General features: G+C 40.6%; 1 protein-coding gene across 5 annotated transcripts in view; it reads right to left on the reverse strand.

The window, feature by feature from the left end:
- UBE2H (ubiquitin conjugating enzyme E2 H) overlaps positions 1 to 17,055 on the reverse strand; it is a 103,766-nt gene that overhangs the window by 53,215 nt on the left and 33,496 nt on the right. The window lies entirely within an intron of this gene.

The following is a 17,055-nucleotide window of genomic DNA, read 5'->3' on the forward strand; positions in this document are numbered from 1 at the left end:
AAGAGAAATAATGAAAACAGAAATAAAAGCTATCAAGAAAATAAGCATGGGGAAAAGGATGAAAGGCAGTAATAGGGAAGAAAAAAGCCTTCTGGCAGTGATGAAATAAAATATAAAGAATAAGGGCATATTTTTATCACTTATCTCAATCTGGGAGACAATAATACAATGTCAAGAGCAATCAACAAAACAATACGCAGGTGTCATATTTCCTAAACTCAGACGATTTTATTCCCTCTATCACCCTCCAAAATATTTTAAGCTTTCCACATGAAGTGACAGGAATCTATTGTGCTGAGCTATGGAGAATATACTGTTAGCATCTATTAAATCCACCAAAGACCACAGGCTTTATTTCCGTTAAAAAGTTGGTTTACTAAATATTCTACACACAAGAGCCATGAGGCGAACACAAACTACTCTTGGACGAACCTGCTTAAAATTTAGCAAGGCAACAGGAGATCTGCATGTTAAAGAGTAAAGGTAAAAAAGGGTTGCACCAAGTACTACGAGGGTCTACAGAAATAGATTTCTTCTAGTTTGCAGGTATAGACAGAGATGGATTTACACAGGGCTTAAGAACAGTATGGGATTTGGATGTGCAGAGGTGGGAGAGGCATTTAAAACAAAACCAGAAAAGCACAGGATATGTCCACAGAATGGGGACCACTACGTTTTCATTGTGACGAGTGGACCATGGGGAGTGTAAGAAAGTAAGCCAAGACCAGATCATCAATGGCCCCAAAGTATGGATTTTATACGGTGAACAGAGACACAGTCTGTATTCCTAGGCACGGTGAACGCAACTGTGCTTTCCACAAAGATACCTGAGCTGTGGTGTGTAGGACTGGCTGAAGGGGTGATAAACAGTTAAAGCAAAAGAGCAGAAAAGAAACATTCAAGGCCTCAACTAAGGTAACAGCCATGGGAATGATGGGAGAGATCAGAGTCTTCTCGGGCTTTGCAACTGACTAGACACAGCATAGCTGATAGAAAGCAGCTCCAGTGCTGCTAGAGTATCTCATTTTCGTGGGAAACCAAAAAACCAGATTTCTAAGTCAATCTCATTTCTAAATGTAAACAGAGCACATGTGCTCCAATGTCTCTCAGTGAAGCTTTCTGGGATCATTCTACCTACAACCACAGGCGGCTACATTCCCAGCAACTAATTAATATACTATGTATTTTACTTTATTTATCTCTTGTCTCCTACTACACGATGCAAACTTCGTAAGGACAAGGATTCTCTGGTTTGTTCACTGCTGCATTCTTGGAGCCTAGAAGAGTGCCTGGCACATAGTAGGGACGCAATCAATACTATATAAAATGAACATATGAAGTTGCAAGACAGGCATGACCTGAAACTGCCAATCTGAGGTCTGACTATAGTTTTAGCCTTGTCGGACAGCAGAAGTGATACTATTAATGGCAAGGTGGAACACAGGACAGAAGCGACAAATTTTTTATGGAAGATGCTAAGTTCGGTTTTTAACACACAAAATTTGAAGTATACATGGATAAACCAAGCAACGATATACTATAAGCAGATGAACACCTGTGATTTAAAAAGTCACCTTGGGGTCCCTGGGTGGCTCAGTCCGTTAAGCTTCTGACTTCCAACTTCGGCTCAGGTCATGATGTCACAGTTTGAGTTCAAGCCTCACATGGAGCCTTACATCAGGCTCTGTGCTGATAGCTTGGGGCTCATGCTCATGCTCTCTCAAAAATAAGTAAACAGTGAAAAAAAATTTTTTAAGGAGTTATCTTGTAAATCACTTAACTCTCAGCTTATTTCCCAATCTTTAAAAAAGGGGGGGGGGGCAGTGGGTGACTGAGGAGGGATTTCTACCTCATTCACAGGATTGTTGAAGATGAAATGAAATAAAATACCTACAAAGAAAGGTACCTGGCCCAGTATCTGACACAACAGGAATTCAAATTTTGGGGTGGGGGTGGGGGAGGAAGGGCAGAGGGAGAGAGAACCTCAATACAGGGCTCGATCCCAGAACCCTGGGATCATGACCAGAGCTGATATCAAGAGTCGTACGCTCAACCGACTGAGCCACTCAGGCACCTCAGGAATTCAATTTTCTTTAATGTAAAAAATATACAAAACTGACTAGAGATTAGTTTCCACAGAACTAAAGTTTACTTAAGCAAAATCTTTTTTAATATCTAAAACATTAAGTTTTCTTCTACATTCTTGAGAATACTAAAACAAAACAAGCATCCTTTCTTGATGTTTTCATTATGAATAATGGCTGCTATATGGCACCACAAAATACAATGACGTCATCTGGAACTAACAAGGCATATGCTTATTTTGTGAAACAGAAACTTCCCATACTGTTATGGAGGCACTGGCAGGTGCTTTTCCCAAGTTTTTTTGTTTTAAGTAATCTCTACCCCCAACATGGGGCTCAAACTCACAACCCCAAGATCAAGAGCCACATACTCTTCTCATGGAGCCAGCTAGGCATCCCCCTTGGTTTGTTTTTAGCTATGTTTGAGAGCTGTTAGTGGGCTATCATCCTTTAAAATGTTATCTATGGTGGTTATCAAAATCAGATAACCAAAGTTTATGAACTTTTAATTTTTACTTATTTTTTTTAAGTAGGCATGGAAGCCAATGCGGGGCTTAAACTCATGACCCTGAGGATCAAGACCTGAGCTGAGATCAACAGTCAGATGCTTAACCTACTGATCCACCCAGGTGCCCCCATAAAATTTAATTAAGAAAAAAAAATTCTAAAAAAGACATTCTCCAATAAATAAAATACACTTAAAAATTTTTTTTTATGTTTATTCATTTTTGAAAGACAGAGAGAGACAGAGCACAAGGAGGGGTGGGTCAGAGAGAAAGGGGGACACGGAATCTGAAGCAGGATCCAGGCTCCGAGCCATCAGCACCAGAGCCCAACGCGGGGGCTCGAACTCATGAACTGCGAGATCACGACGTGAGCCGAAGTCAGATGCTCAGCCGACTGAGCCACCCAGGTGCCCCAATATACTTTTTCAGTTGTTTGTTTGCAGGTTTACAACTAAATTAGTTGACTGTAACTGCCAGAAACCTAAGTGATTGAGTGATCACTTATTTAAAAACAGTCTTTTCAAAATAAGTATGTATTCTCCAGAAGCTTGTAAAGCAAAAAACTTTGACAACTTACTAGGATATACTGAATATTTAAAGATACTTTATCTAAGGGGTAAAAGGTAGCATGTACTAGTTTTTTAGGTAGCATGTGTTTCAAAAATTTTACATAGTCAAAAATTTCAATGGGTAATAACAAGGTTAAACAGCAAGCATGTTCATTACCACCCAGCAGACTATAAATCACACTAGCCTTAGAAGAGATTTTTTTCCCTCAAGTGTTATGCTTTCATTTAAAGCTTCCATGTCAGAAACCAAAGTAAACACTGGCAAGATCTAAGTAAATGTTATTTTTTTTAATGGGAAAATCATCATAACTTAGCTTTTGCTGGATGCATTATTCGGCTTCCAGAGTTCCAAATAGTAAAGTAAAAGATTCCAAAGAAAAATTAAGAGTCATAAGTCACAGAAAATAATTCTTTCAAATAGATTTTAGAAAAGGGAAATATATCAGAAAGACATACAGGAAATCTAAGCCCCACTCCAGCCCCCACAAAAAGGTTTTATAAAGCAGACCTATAGGGGCACCTGGGTGGCTCAGTCGGTTAAGCGACCGACTTCACCTCAGGTCATGATCTAGCGGTTCGTGAGTTCAAGCCCCGCATTGGGCTCTGGGCTGACAGCTCAGAGCCTGGAGCCCGTTTTGGATTCTGTATGTGTGTGTGTCTCTCTCTGACACCCCCTCACCCCCTGTTCACACTCTTTCCTTCAAAGATAAACACTAAAAAATAAAGCAGACCTATAAAGCCCAATAGAAAAGCAAAGGAAAATATGGAAAAATGATGCCATCCTGAGACCAAAAAAACCCCGGTCAAAACAAGTAAAATGGAGGCACCTCGGTGGCTCAGTCAGTTAAAGTGTCCAACTTTGGCTCAGGTCAGACCTGAGCTCATGGTAGGTGAGTTTGGGCCCCACATTGGGCTCTGCGCTGACAGCATAAGAGTCTGCTTGGGATTCTCTCCACACACACACCCCCACTGCGCCCCTACCCAACTTGTGCTCTCTCTCTCTCTCTGAAAATACATAAACCTAAAAGAAAACAAAACACAGAAATAAAATATATACTTTCTAAGAAGCTCGAATTCCAGTTAAGCACTTCAAAATATTTAGAAGATTATTAATAAAATATAAATAGCTCTTTAAAAAACTCTACTGCTTTGCTATTTTATGGCAACTGTTCATTTTGTTTACTTTCAAAATAAAGGGTTATCAATAAAATATAAATAGCTCTTTAATAAACTTCACTGTTTTGCTATTCTGGCAACTGTGTATTTTGTTTACTTTTAATTAAAAATGTAGAAATCATATACATAAATTAACAATATATTAACTAAATAGTATATTAGTCTTAAATAAATCATAAGATTAATCAAAAGCTTAATTTTCATGATCTGTTATAGCTTGATTCAAAGATAAAATACACAGTATGTTAAAAATAAATCATTTTCCCAGAGAATTGCTTATTATCTTAAGCATGATAAGGATATTATGGCTCTTTAAGAAAATGTCCCTATTTTTAAGAGGGACCAACTGATTTATGTAGTTGTTAATGACAACAATGTCTGGGATTTGCCCTAAAATATTTCAGAGAGAAGAAAACGGAGAAGTGTGAGAAAGTCCTGGTAACTGCAAAGTTTTAAGTGACCGAGACTCAGTGAACTCATCTTTCATTTCGGGCACACTTGAAAAATTTCATAATGAAACAAAATTGTTTACTTTTATTTCATTTCCAACACCTACCATTTCTTCTTCCTTTTTTAAATCAGAAGATTGTATATATTTAGCTACACTCTACCTCTCTGGAAGGTTGACATGCACTGTGAGGGAACTAGTCAAACATCCATATATTTAGAATAGAGCTTTGAACTGTGGAGAAAAACATGAGGACTTAAAAGATTCTCGAGACAGAAGACACCCCAGAGACATCAAGTTCACAATGAAAATCCTTAAACACTTTTCCAGAAAAATGGTTTAAAAAACGATTTTTGGAAAAATTTTAGGAGTAGGCCACATTAAAAGATAACTGGTACCTAATCACAACTTCCACCTTTCCTGTTTTCAGTTTGGAGGCAGATGAAACCACTATCCACATGTCAGAGAAGCTAACAGAAAGAACCCTGTCATTCCAAAGGCAGACTACCTAATCCCAGGAGGCTGGAGGAGAAAAACAAATGAATCACAACCTTAAGGATGACAATAGCACCTGAACTTGAAAACTTTGTGAAGTCAAAGACAACATGTAATTTCCCCATAAATGATACAGAAACATGCAAATAGTCCAGTGGCCCTCTGCAAAATCCTCATGCAACTATCTATTTAAAAAAACATGCTATCTCCCCTTCTGGGCTGTATGCTTCTTCAATGTGCCATCAACAGTCCCTAGGTCATAGTGGGAGGGGCTTCTCAGTAAGTATTATTAAGCTAAATTTAATATGGTTTTATGCAGTATCTTTGGCGTTTCATGCTTCCAATGTTCTTCTCTTCTCTGAACATCTTTGAAAACTTTACTTCCTTTGTTTTCAATACAGTAGAGCAGTTTTTACCCTAATACTTGACACGTAGACTACAATATCACTCAATGAAAACAGAATTGTTTAATAATCCCTACCCACAGACATACTTAATCAAAGCATATGTGAATCATTTACAGTAAGCAGTGACTTTTTTTTTTTTTTGAAGTAAGCTCTATGTCCAACATGGGGCTTAAGCTCATTACCCTGAGATCAGGAGTCGCATGCTCTACTGAGCCAGCCAGGTGCCTCAGCAGTGACTTTTTTTTTTCTTTAATGTTTATTTTTGAGAGACAAAGAGAGCACAAGGGGTGGGGGGAGGGCAGAGAGAGAGGATTCTTCAAACTCACCAACTGTGAGATCATGACCTAAGCCAAAGTCGGACACTTAACAGACTGAACCACCTAGGTGCCCCTCCAGCAGTGACATTTTTTCAACGTTTATTTATTTTTGGGACAGAGAGAGACAGAGCATGAACGGGGAAGGGGCAGAGAGAGAGGGAGACACAGAATCGGAAGCAGGCTCCAGGCTCTGAGCCATCAGCCCAGAGCCCGACGCGGGGCTCGAACTCACGGACCGCGAGATCGTGACCTGGCTGAAGTCGGCCGCTTAACCGACTGCGCCACCCAGGCGCCCCCAGCAGTGACATTTTTAAAGGAAATATATTCTTTGCCACTCTCCAAGTGACATATAGTATATTACAACTGCAAAGTGTTGTATAAAAATTAACAAATACAAGCAGTGGTACCCATTCTACAGATGAAGATTATAGAAAAGTGAAAAACAATGGATCACAGAAAACGAGCAGGAAGAGATTTTAGGCATGTGGTCTTTTTTTTTTTTAATGTTTATTTATTTTGAGAGAGAAAACGCGCGTGTGTGCATGTGGGTGGGGTGCAGAGATGGGGGAGACAGAATCCCAGGCAGGCTCCGTGCTGTCGGTGCAGAGCCCGACTCAGGCTATCTCACGAACCAAACTGTGGTATCAAGACCTGAGCCAAAACCAAGAATTGGACAGTCCCGGGTGCCCCCAACCTTTCCTTTTTATGAAGCAGTCAACACATCTCAAAGTCATGGAGCTACTTATGGAAAGATCCACGTCCATAACCCAGGCCACGACTCTTCCTTCTCCATACTATCTAATTATGCGTTTGTGTCTCTAGAGACCAAGAATCCCCACAGTAATTTTACAACATCAATGATCTCAAGAATTTCTTAAAGCAAGTTCTTTGAAATTCAAATATAAATGCCTATAAACCCAAAGGAAAGGGGGAAAAGAACACACATGCACGTACAAACCATTAGTTTGCCATTATAAATCATCGCTCTAGGGGCGCCTGGGTGGCTCAGTCGGTTAAGCGGCCGACTTCAGCTCAGGTCATGATCTCACGGTCCGTGAGTTCGAGCCCCGCGTTGGGCTCTGTGCTGACAGCTCAGAGCCTGGAGCCTGTTTCAGATTCTGTGTCTCCCTCTCTCTGCCCCTCCCCCATCCATGCTCTGTCTCTCTCTGTCCCAAAAATAAATAAACGTTGAAAAAAAAAATTAAAAAAAAAAAAAAAAAGAAAAAGAAATAAACATTAAAAAAAACTTTTTTAATTGATTGTAAGGTACAATTAAGAGGTATGGAAGTGATAAGGATAGGGAAGCTAGTCTAATAATTTAAAGTAAAAAAGTTCGAGTATTAAATATGCATAAACAGTAAGAGAATAAAAGCTGTATTGTTATGAGGTCCAGGAAGGAAATTAAAAATCAAATTTCTCACAAGGCGTGCTTCCTGAATAATTAAACAATGTGAAAAAAAATCAAATATAGCAAAACAAGAGAAAACAAACTTAGACACAACAGTGGGTGTATATATAGAAGAAAATCTGGCATTGAAAAGGTGACAAAACTATTAAGTTTCCCTCTCTCATGTTTGTACCACGGGGTCAAACAGGACTGATAGGTTCGGGTGCCACACCACAGGGCGGAGTGCTGTTCTGAGTGCACCTCTCAATACAACTGAATAACCTCCTCTGGTGAAGCACTGACTTGTAGGCCTTTTCCCTAAACTGTCTTTTAAAATGTGAGCGGGGCCCAATGTGGCCTTCCCATCCCCTAACCCGCTAGTCTCACTGCCCAGATATACGAGTTTATTTTATATATACACATTCATATCATCACAGACACACAAGTGTAAACTGTTGTGTAAACACCTCTCTCCATGGAATACGTGGAGGACATCTTGATCAGTACAGAGATCTAAGCCATCCCCCCTTTGAATGCGCTCACACAGTATCAAAGTACCATAATTTAATCATCCATTAGTGAACTGGTAGTTTATGGTCAGCTTTTTGCTACTACAACGTCACAAAGAACACTCCAGTACATGCCTGTTGCTACAGTTTTTCAAGTTTCTGTTTGCAGTTTCTACAAGTGGAACTTCTGGGTCAAAGGGATATATAGCTAATTCTGATAAATGTCCTTCAAAAAGACTGCCTCCAGCTACTTTCTAACCATCATCCTAAGAGCCAACCTGGTTTCCTCACACCCTCACCAACACTGGCAATAACACTTTTACAGTGAGACAAAATTCATTATCTTTAAACACTACCCCAATCGCCATCTGTAGCTCAAATTGCCCAGGGCTCTTGTTCTCTCATGCTGTTCACCAACTCAACTGCAACCCTGGCTGGGTCACCCAAGGGAAAAAGATCCACTCTACTGACCTTGCCTAACACGGCACCTTCGTGTGAGGATGGCCCTTCAGGATTTATGAACAAGAACGCACTAAGACATGAAACACCCTTGGTTAGCGATCTCAAAGACCAGACTAGCCAATTAAATCTCACTTAACCCATAAGACAGATTAACTCCAGAACCTGGGCACGAAAAGGTGAAAGGAAGGGAAGAGTTTAGTCTGACATGGCATCATTTAATTAAGTGACAGGAATAGTATCTTACCTACTTCTCTAAATATACAAAGCATTTGCACTTCTGTATCTATGCCCCAAATAGAATGTGAGGCTAATTTCTTATTTCTAGGGTAGACCTGATATTTTAAATATCTCCTTTTACCAAACTACTTTTGCTCTCACAGCATACAAAATAATAAATACTTAGGGCGCCTGGGTGGCTCAGTGGGTTGGGTGTCCGACTTCACTCAGGTCATGCATGATCTTGCGGCTCGTGGGTTCGAGCTCCACATTAGGCTCTCTGCTGTCAGCACAGAGCCCGCTTTGGATCCTGTCTCCCCTCTCTCTCTGCCCTTCCTCCGCTCATGCTCTCTCCCTCTCTTAAAAATAAATGAACATTAAAAAAAATAATCAATACTCACAAAAGATTTATACAGATTTACACAAAATCTCAGTAAAAGATACTTAACATTATATGAAATAAAGTTAAATCTCTAATTTATTAGAAGCCATAGTTTACTCTTGACTCCTTAAAACAAGAGATCTAATAGGAAATAATTCAAACATATAAAATGGTATTTATTTTCCATATATCTACATATTATTTGATTTTCTGGTTACAAATATTATCAAAAGACTTGCTCACTATAGAATATCAGGATTTTCACCTTACCCCCACATTCCCTCTCCCTATCCATGGAACAAATGTATAACACCACTGTTGATCAAACTAACATTCAGAGATTACATTATTAAGGACCATGTAAATATTACTCACTGCAGAGACATATAGTGTTGTATGACCAGGTTTTTTCTTTTCAGTATTTTTTTCCCAAGGAAATAATGACTGCCTTAAAAAATTAAGCAAACAAGAAACCAATATATCTACCATTCATCTGTCCCTCAACTCTGACAGAACTGTCTCAACAGGTTTAAACACATCAAGACGAATATTCATATTTGAACGTATTCCCCTCACGAATTTACTTTTCTCACTCTTTGGCTCGATTGGGTAACATGTACTCCAATCCCTAAGCATTTGCTGGCTAGGTGGCAAAGGAAGGTGACTCATGAATATACTGGTTGACAGAAGGAAGCCAGAAAGGGATCAATTCCTGACTGCAATGTGCCCAGCAGTAATTAAGAATTTCTCTATGAAAAAGGAGCCACTAAAATCACTTTAAAATAAACAGAAAATATTCAACATTTGCACTATCTAGACGTAAAATCCAGGACTGCAGAATCACGTGTTAGAGACAGAACACCAAGGAAGTCCTAAGGCCCAGTCACCTCTCTACTACTTAGTGTCACAAAAATCACCGGTTTCAGAGCTACCCTACTCCAGAAGAAGAGGGCTTTTTTTTTCCCCCAAGAACAGAGACTTCACAAGAAAATAAGTTCAGAATTCTAGTGGTTAGAGGAGTGGACTCATTAATGCGCATCTCAGCTTGATCATTTACTTGCCAGACGGTCTCAGGCAGGTCACTTAAACCTCTGTGTGCCTTGGTTTTCCTGATGTAAAAAAGGAGTATAGTAAATACAAGATTAAGGCAAGGCTCAGTATTTGCTATTATTAATATTCCAAAAACCGTATCTGCAGCTTTCACAGGACACACCTACAATCTAGTCCGCCCTGGTTACTAAGACACAAAACTGAAATTACATCTCTTGCATCTCAAGTGTTAAATACACAAGTGACATTTTACATGTAAATGCTTAGGCCCTTATTATATTGATGTCAGCAATTACTAATGGCGGGCTTATTAACCTATAACTTGTTCCCCAAATGGCATTCTGCCCAACTTCTATGCCGGTGCAGCCCCTTCCCAATTTTTTAAATTGCTACTTCCCCTTTTTAGACACATGTATTCACAGCTATCTCGGTTAGCATTCAAATAGGCTGAGTACTGTTCTAAGCCCTTTGTACTAACTCAGAACCCTCACAACAGCCAGGAGACAAGTTATTATTACAAAGACCTATTCGTACCACATTCTTCCTCTCCGCCTTTCCAGCCACACTGGTCTTCTTTCACTTCCTGAAACACAACAAGCTCTCCCCCTCCTCAGCATCTTTGCAATGGCTACTTCTCCCGGCTGGCCCTGACTCCTCTGTGTCTACGGACAGCTTGCTTCCTCTGAGTATCCTTTATGGTGCGTCTCAAACGCCACTTCCTCAGATACCTTTCTGATCACCTGGATTACACACTCCAACAGACCCCCAGTTATTCTCTACTTATGTCCATTTCCTTGTAGGTCTTATCAAAAGTACTACTTTGTCTGTTTAAAACCTCCCTCACCTCCAACAGAATTCAAGTTCCAAGGCAGGAACCTTATCTGACTTGTTCTCTGCCTGGCAAAAATGAGTGCTCAACAAATTCTAGCTAAAGGAATAACGTGAAAAAATAAAAATAAATGAATAATATGAATGGGTGCCAGGCACTACGCTAGACAGTGGGATCTGAAAATTAGAGGGTATCTGCCCTCAGATAGCTCAGGCTTTAGTAGGAAACTGACAAGCAAGCAATTACCAGTGAGTATTACCGTAAGAGTTACCCAGAGGATGCAAAGGAGGCTTAAAGAAGGTGCTCCTAACCCAGGAGGGTGGGAAGGGAAAGGCTGTTTTCAGGAGGTAGTGACGCCAGCTGAACCCAAGGGGAGATTAGTCCTTTGTCCTTATGTGGTGGCTGTAGGAAGTTTTGTCCAAACACATGAAATTAAGATGGCCTCCAAAGCTCAACTCAGTATCAGCACATAATGACCAGGAAGAAAGGTGTGCAAGCCATCTGAAGGAGCCAAACTGAATGTATTTATATATATAAAGCAAAAGGTATCAACAGAAAGGGTCAGCCCTCTCTCAAAATAAATAAACATCGAAAATTTTTGAAAAAAAAAAAAAAAAAAAAAAAAAAAAAAAGGGGTGCCTGGGTGGCTCAGTTGATTAAGTGTCTGACTCTTGATTTCGGCCTAGATCATGATCTCACTTGTTTTTTTGGTTTTTTTTTTTTTTTAAGTTTTTTTTTTAATGTTTTATTTTTGAGAGACAGATCCAAGTTGGGGAGAGGCAGAGAGAAAGGGAGACACAGAATCCAAAACCAGCTCCAAGCTGTCAACACAGAGCTTGACATGGGACTGGAACTTACCAACTGTAAGATCATGACCTGAGCCCAAGTCGGACGCTTAAATCTTTGAGCCACCCAGGTGCCCTTGATCTCACTTCTTCGGATCGAGCCCCATGTTGGGCTCTGCATTGGCAGCCTGGAACCTGCTTGGGGTGTGCTTGCTCTCGCTCGCTCTCTCTCTCTCTCTCTCTCTCCCCACCCCTCCCCCCCCCAAATAAACACTTTTTTCTTAATTTTTAAAAATTAAAAAAGAAAAGAAAAGAAAGGGTCAGCCCTACAAGCACTGTGGGAAAAATTAGAGAAAAGGGCTGGCAGGGGCCACTGAGCAGGGGAGCAGGAGCCTTTGCTCATAAAAATGAGTTTTCTGGTCATAAGGGATCTATTATGAGATGACGGCACCATTAAATTATGAGAAGCCATTAAACATTTGACTCATCTCATTGTTTTTGTTCTGATTCCTTCTCAGATCATCTTTTAGTTATGGTATGGGCTCCTAGCGATATCTACCTATAGGGAGAGGTGCACACTGTAAATTACATATACAGGCTTTCCAATTTTACCTTTAAGATTCATGAGCTTGGTAATCTGATGCCAGGGAAATGGATCTGCTCTTAGTTCACCAGTTATGTACTGGGAGGTAGGAAGCCCCTCTCCCAACAAAGGATGAGGCAAGCCTGACTTCAAACAAAAGAAAAACGTTTAGGCTTTAAGAAAAACATTTGACGTGAATCTGACCTTTCAGAAGGTGAAGGAAGAGGGCCAACCCAAAGAGGATTCTAATGTTTTAGACCTGAGTTATCTGGGCGTGGCGATACGATTCAGCAAGAGAGCAAGAGCAATCTGAGAGACACAAAGACTCACAGGGGGTGTTCTATTCAAGACATGTTAAATCTGCAATCTCCCAAGGGTGGTCTGGTGGAGATATCCCGTTGGCATTTGGCCGTTCAAGACTACAACTCAAGAGACCAGGAATTTTAAAATTTTGGAGACACTTGTATTAGGACAACAGGTGAAATCACCCAAGAAAAGTGTGTCTCCTAACAAGAGATAATGACCAACTGTGGAACCTAAGTACACCCAGTATTTAAAGGACAGAAGAGGAACCTGCGTAGAGACAGGCATCTAGAATTGTTCTACACACTTGTTGGATGGTGATTCAACGTCGTATTTCAACAATTGCATATGCAATTTTTTTACAGATAAAGTACAAAATAAAAACAAACAAACAAACAAACAAACAAACAATTTGCTTATAGCAAAGTTACTGAAAAAGACACAAAAGTTCTTTCAGAATACCATAATATGGCTTCCTGGGACAGGAAGGAAATCAAGGAGATACACCCTCTTGACTTCTTACCAGTACTTCAAAAAGTGAAAGGAACAAAGAACGTTCTTTTGGGACCTACTTTAAAATGTTTAAATCTTGCCAAGAGTTCAAAGTCCATGATGCTAACCACCTTTGAATGAATTTTCAAGGCAAAGATAAAAGCTCCAATGTGTACTTTAATCACTAAGGTTGGTTTTGAGAAACATTACTACACACACACACACACACACACACACACACACACACACACGCTCTGTAACAAGGCAAACCTTCATCCTGTAAGAGGTCTAGGATACAGCACAGTATCATTCTCCCCAACGGTGTCACTGAGTGTGTTTGTGACTCACTGAGTTGAAAAGTTTGTCATAAGAACCACTTACTGTTTTTCTGAGCAATGCCAAATGCTAAAAATTGAGCTGTACTAAACTTCCTACCCTATCATACTTGACAACTGTGTTGGAGAAGAACAAACTACTCCATAAAAAACCTGGGATTTCAATACAAGTTGCAAAGTTAAGTGCCAAATAATGGTATGATAGGTCAAATGAGGCAGTCATCACTAAAGCCTGGACTGCATAAGAAGAAAATGGGGTGGAAACCAGACTTTTAAAGAAAGGCAAGACAGTCAAGATAAGAAGCAACGTGAGCTAACAGGAGTATTGCAAGCAGATAGAGATATGAGCAAAGGCACAGATGATACAGGAACTGTGCTAGGAACCAGCTGGTCAGTCTTTTTGGAGGAGTAAGAGATTAATTTAGCCAGGCAATAGTCAATAAGGCCAGAGAAGTAGACAAGAAGACGGCAGAGAGCCAGACCACAGAAGGCTGTACTTTATCCTATGGACGGTACAAGGCCGCGATGGTTTTATGCACAGGTGGGTGGTGCGTGCAAAGCAAGGTTCTGGAAAAATTAATCGGGCAACTGTGTACAGAAGAGGTAATAAGGTATCATGGTTGTGGTGAAAGTATACATATGTCAAAACTCAAACTGCACACCTGAAATTGCTGAATTTTACTGTACATAAATCATACATCAATAAGGCCAATTAAAAAAAAAAAAAAAAAACAAAGGACAAAGGTAAAGACAGGAATGAAATTAAGTATTAAAAAAATCCAGGCTGGTTTAAAAAAAAAATCCAGGCTATAAAATTCTGGACCTTCAATCGATGAAGTTAATTCAGCAGTGTGCAGAAGCCAGCTGACTGTATGCATTTCTTCCCAACTGTAAGTTCAGTGACATCACATCTGTGGTCTGAAACCAGCCATGGTGGAGTACTTGCACTTCAGAAATCAGCAAATGCTACGCATCAAGGCTTTATCCCCCCCAGGGCAGTTGTTCAACATTCGCCAGCACACCACTGTGTCATTTCTATACAAGGTCTAGTATGAATATGGCACTAAATGAAGAGTCAGTCCCTCAACATTTTCTTCTAATTCAAAATAATGACATAGTTTTGAAGCACCATCTCTCAGTCTTATGCTCAGCAGATGGTTACCAAAAAAGTGTTAGATTTAAGAGCCTAACATTTTATTAGTTTGAAGAACTAAAGCATGCCTACGAATTAAGATAGAAACCTTTGTCTGCATCTCTCAATCAAGGTTTTCTAGCTATTATGTGGTTCCCCTGGGACAAACACCAATTGATGATGATAATGCACAAAAAATTCCAGCATTCACTCCATTATAGGAAAGGCTAATTGCATGGGCCTATTATTGGAATATGCTTTCCTAGTTTAAACTAGCTGCATTTCAATAGAGTAAAGAGCATTTTCTAGAGAAACCCTACCGTGAAAAGATGAACTTTTGTCTTAACAACTTTAGTTTCAAAAACTATTCACTTATAGATGCCGATTTCACATCTCTGAAGCAAAATGGCTCATTTGTTATGTAGATTACCAAGCAATCACTTAAGAATAAAGAGGTTTCCTCTTTAGAAGCTCCAGCTAACTATCTGCACAGGCTGAATCTCAAAACCAGCCAAGTATACTTCTAAATATGACAGCAAATAGCTGTTTGAATCTGTGTGATTTCACTGCACAGACATACAAGTGTGCACCTCCTTCCCATTATCCAACCCACCTTCCAGGGCCAACCTGATGTTCCTCCCCCCAAAAGGCTGCCTTTATAGAGCGCCTGGGTATCTATCTGCAATGGTAAGAAGTCAGGGTATCAGAGGCAGGGACAGCATAATGATCTGTAATGGTCTGATTCCATGAGTCCTGACTTCGGTAACAGACTTACATTTTGTTCCAAAAGTTAAGTCCATTACTTAATTCAGAATGTATTTCTTTATGAATAGAAGCCAACTTAATCCACTTGTAGCTGAAGTACACGATTTTACTTTGGAACATTAATCCCCATCTATACCAATGTTTCTACTAGGAAGTACAAATGCGTTCAGGGTTCTAAACTGAGACGCTAACATCTTCATTGTGCGGTCCTTTTTGCACCCAAAGCCCCCATCGAAGAAGGAGGGAAATAAGACATAAGAATTATCAATGAAGAACTATGGAATATAAGGAGCAGGGAGAAAATGACAGGGGAAGAAATGGCTGGAAACATGAGGAAAATCTGTAAGAATCACCAGGGTATTAACATGCCCTGCCCCACAGAGAAGTGGGGGTGTAGGGAGGGTGGAAGGTATTCAGCAGACACGTATACTTTGATGAAGAGCCCCATGAGTTCTGATCTCCACTCCAAATGAAGAACCATAGCTCTCAGGAGTGAGCTGCCGGGCCACGAAGAGCATACAAGGATCAGTTCCAAGCCCCAGGCCTGTATACCCAGCATTTTTTGCACTAGATACCCGAGCCCAAGGGTTTTTCCTTTCGCTACTTTCCTTAGGCTTTTAATTCCCCTGGAAGAGTAAAAATAAGGACACCCCAAAAAGAAAGAAAAGTGTACCTGTGGCCCTACCTCTTTACTGATATTGCCCATTCTTCAAAACGTCCAAGCCCAGGTATACAGTGTACAGTTCTAACAGCTGGGGACAAAGGTACGTAAAAGACACAGGATCTACCCTCCAGGGAGCAGCCTGTGTGTGGGGGCGGGGGTAGTTAGTGTGGGGGGTTGAAGCTACAAGCACAGAGCTGATTACAAAGTGGAACTGCTCATGGGGAAAGCAAAGAATGGTACTGGAGCACACACAAGACAGGAAAAGCACCTAAGGTAGATACGGAGATGGGCATGGGAGCTCCAGGAAGGCTCAGAGGAAAATGCAATGCATGAGGTGAATACTAAAGGATAAAGGCAAGCGAGCCGAAGAAGGGACCATGCACAACAGTCAGCCACTCCCCTCTGGAAGGCTGGTCACCTGCAGGGTGGGTGCAGTCCTACATCTTGGACCCTCACTGTAGGCAGGCACTACCCCTCCCTATCAAAAGGACCTTCTATACCCAGGTTGGGCTTTAAACCACAGGCACTGAAGAGCAACTAAGGGGTTTCCAGCAGGAAGTGGCAAGATCGGATATTCTGAAAACAGGATCACTCCAGCAGCAAAATGAAAGGCAGACTGGAAGGAGGGAGACTAGACACAGGGAGCTCTGAAGCTGTGGGGTGATCTGCAACAGCCCAGGTGGATCATGAGGGCCTGAATTAAGCAGTGTTGGTAGGGATGGGGGGTGGGGGTAGGCAGAGAGAGTAAAGATGTCAAGAAGGCAGAATAAGGAGTAAAAGGATGACATTCAGGTTTCCCACTTGGGTAATAGCTGAGTGAAAACACACACACACACACACACACACACATACACAATCATGGTCTGACTTTAGAGGATATAATACAGAAATCAATAGCAGACATGTTAAAGTTTTAGGGGCCAGTTGGGATATTCTTGAAGCGAAGTTTGAAAGGCAGGAAGCTGGGAAACAGCTCAAGAGTCTGGGAAACAGCTCAACTGAAGATGTAAACACCTGAGTCATTTTATGGTAAAGGATTTGTAATCTGCAAAGACTGAGCATGAAGCCTGTGGAATAATCAACCTTTAATCAATCTATATCAACCTACAGAGAGAGATGCAGAACCAAGGCAGGGATTTACAGTGAAACAGAACTAAGT

Source organism: Prionailurus viverrinus, chromosome A2, assembly GCF_022837055.1.
Source record: "Prionailurus viverrinus isolate Anna chromosome A2, UM_Priviv_1.0, whole genome shotgun sequence".
NCBI classification, from domain to species: Eukaryota; Metazoa; Chordata; class Mammalia; order Carnivora; family Felidae; genus Prionailurus; species Prionailurus viverrinus.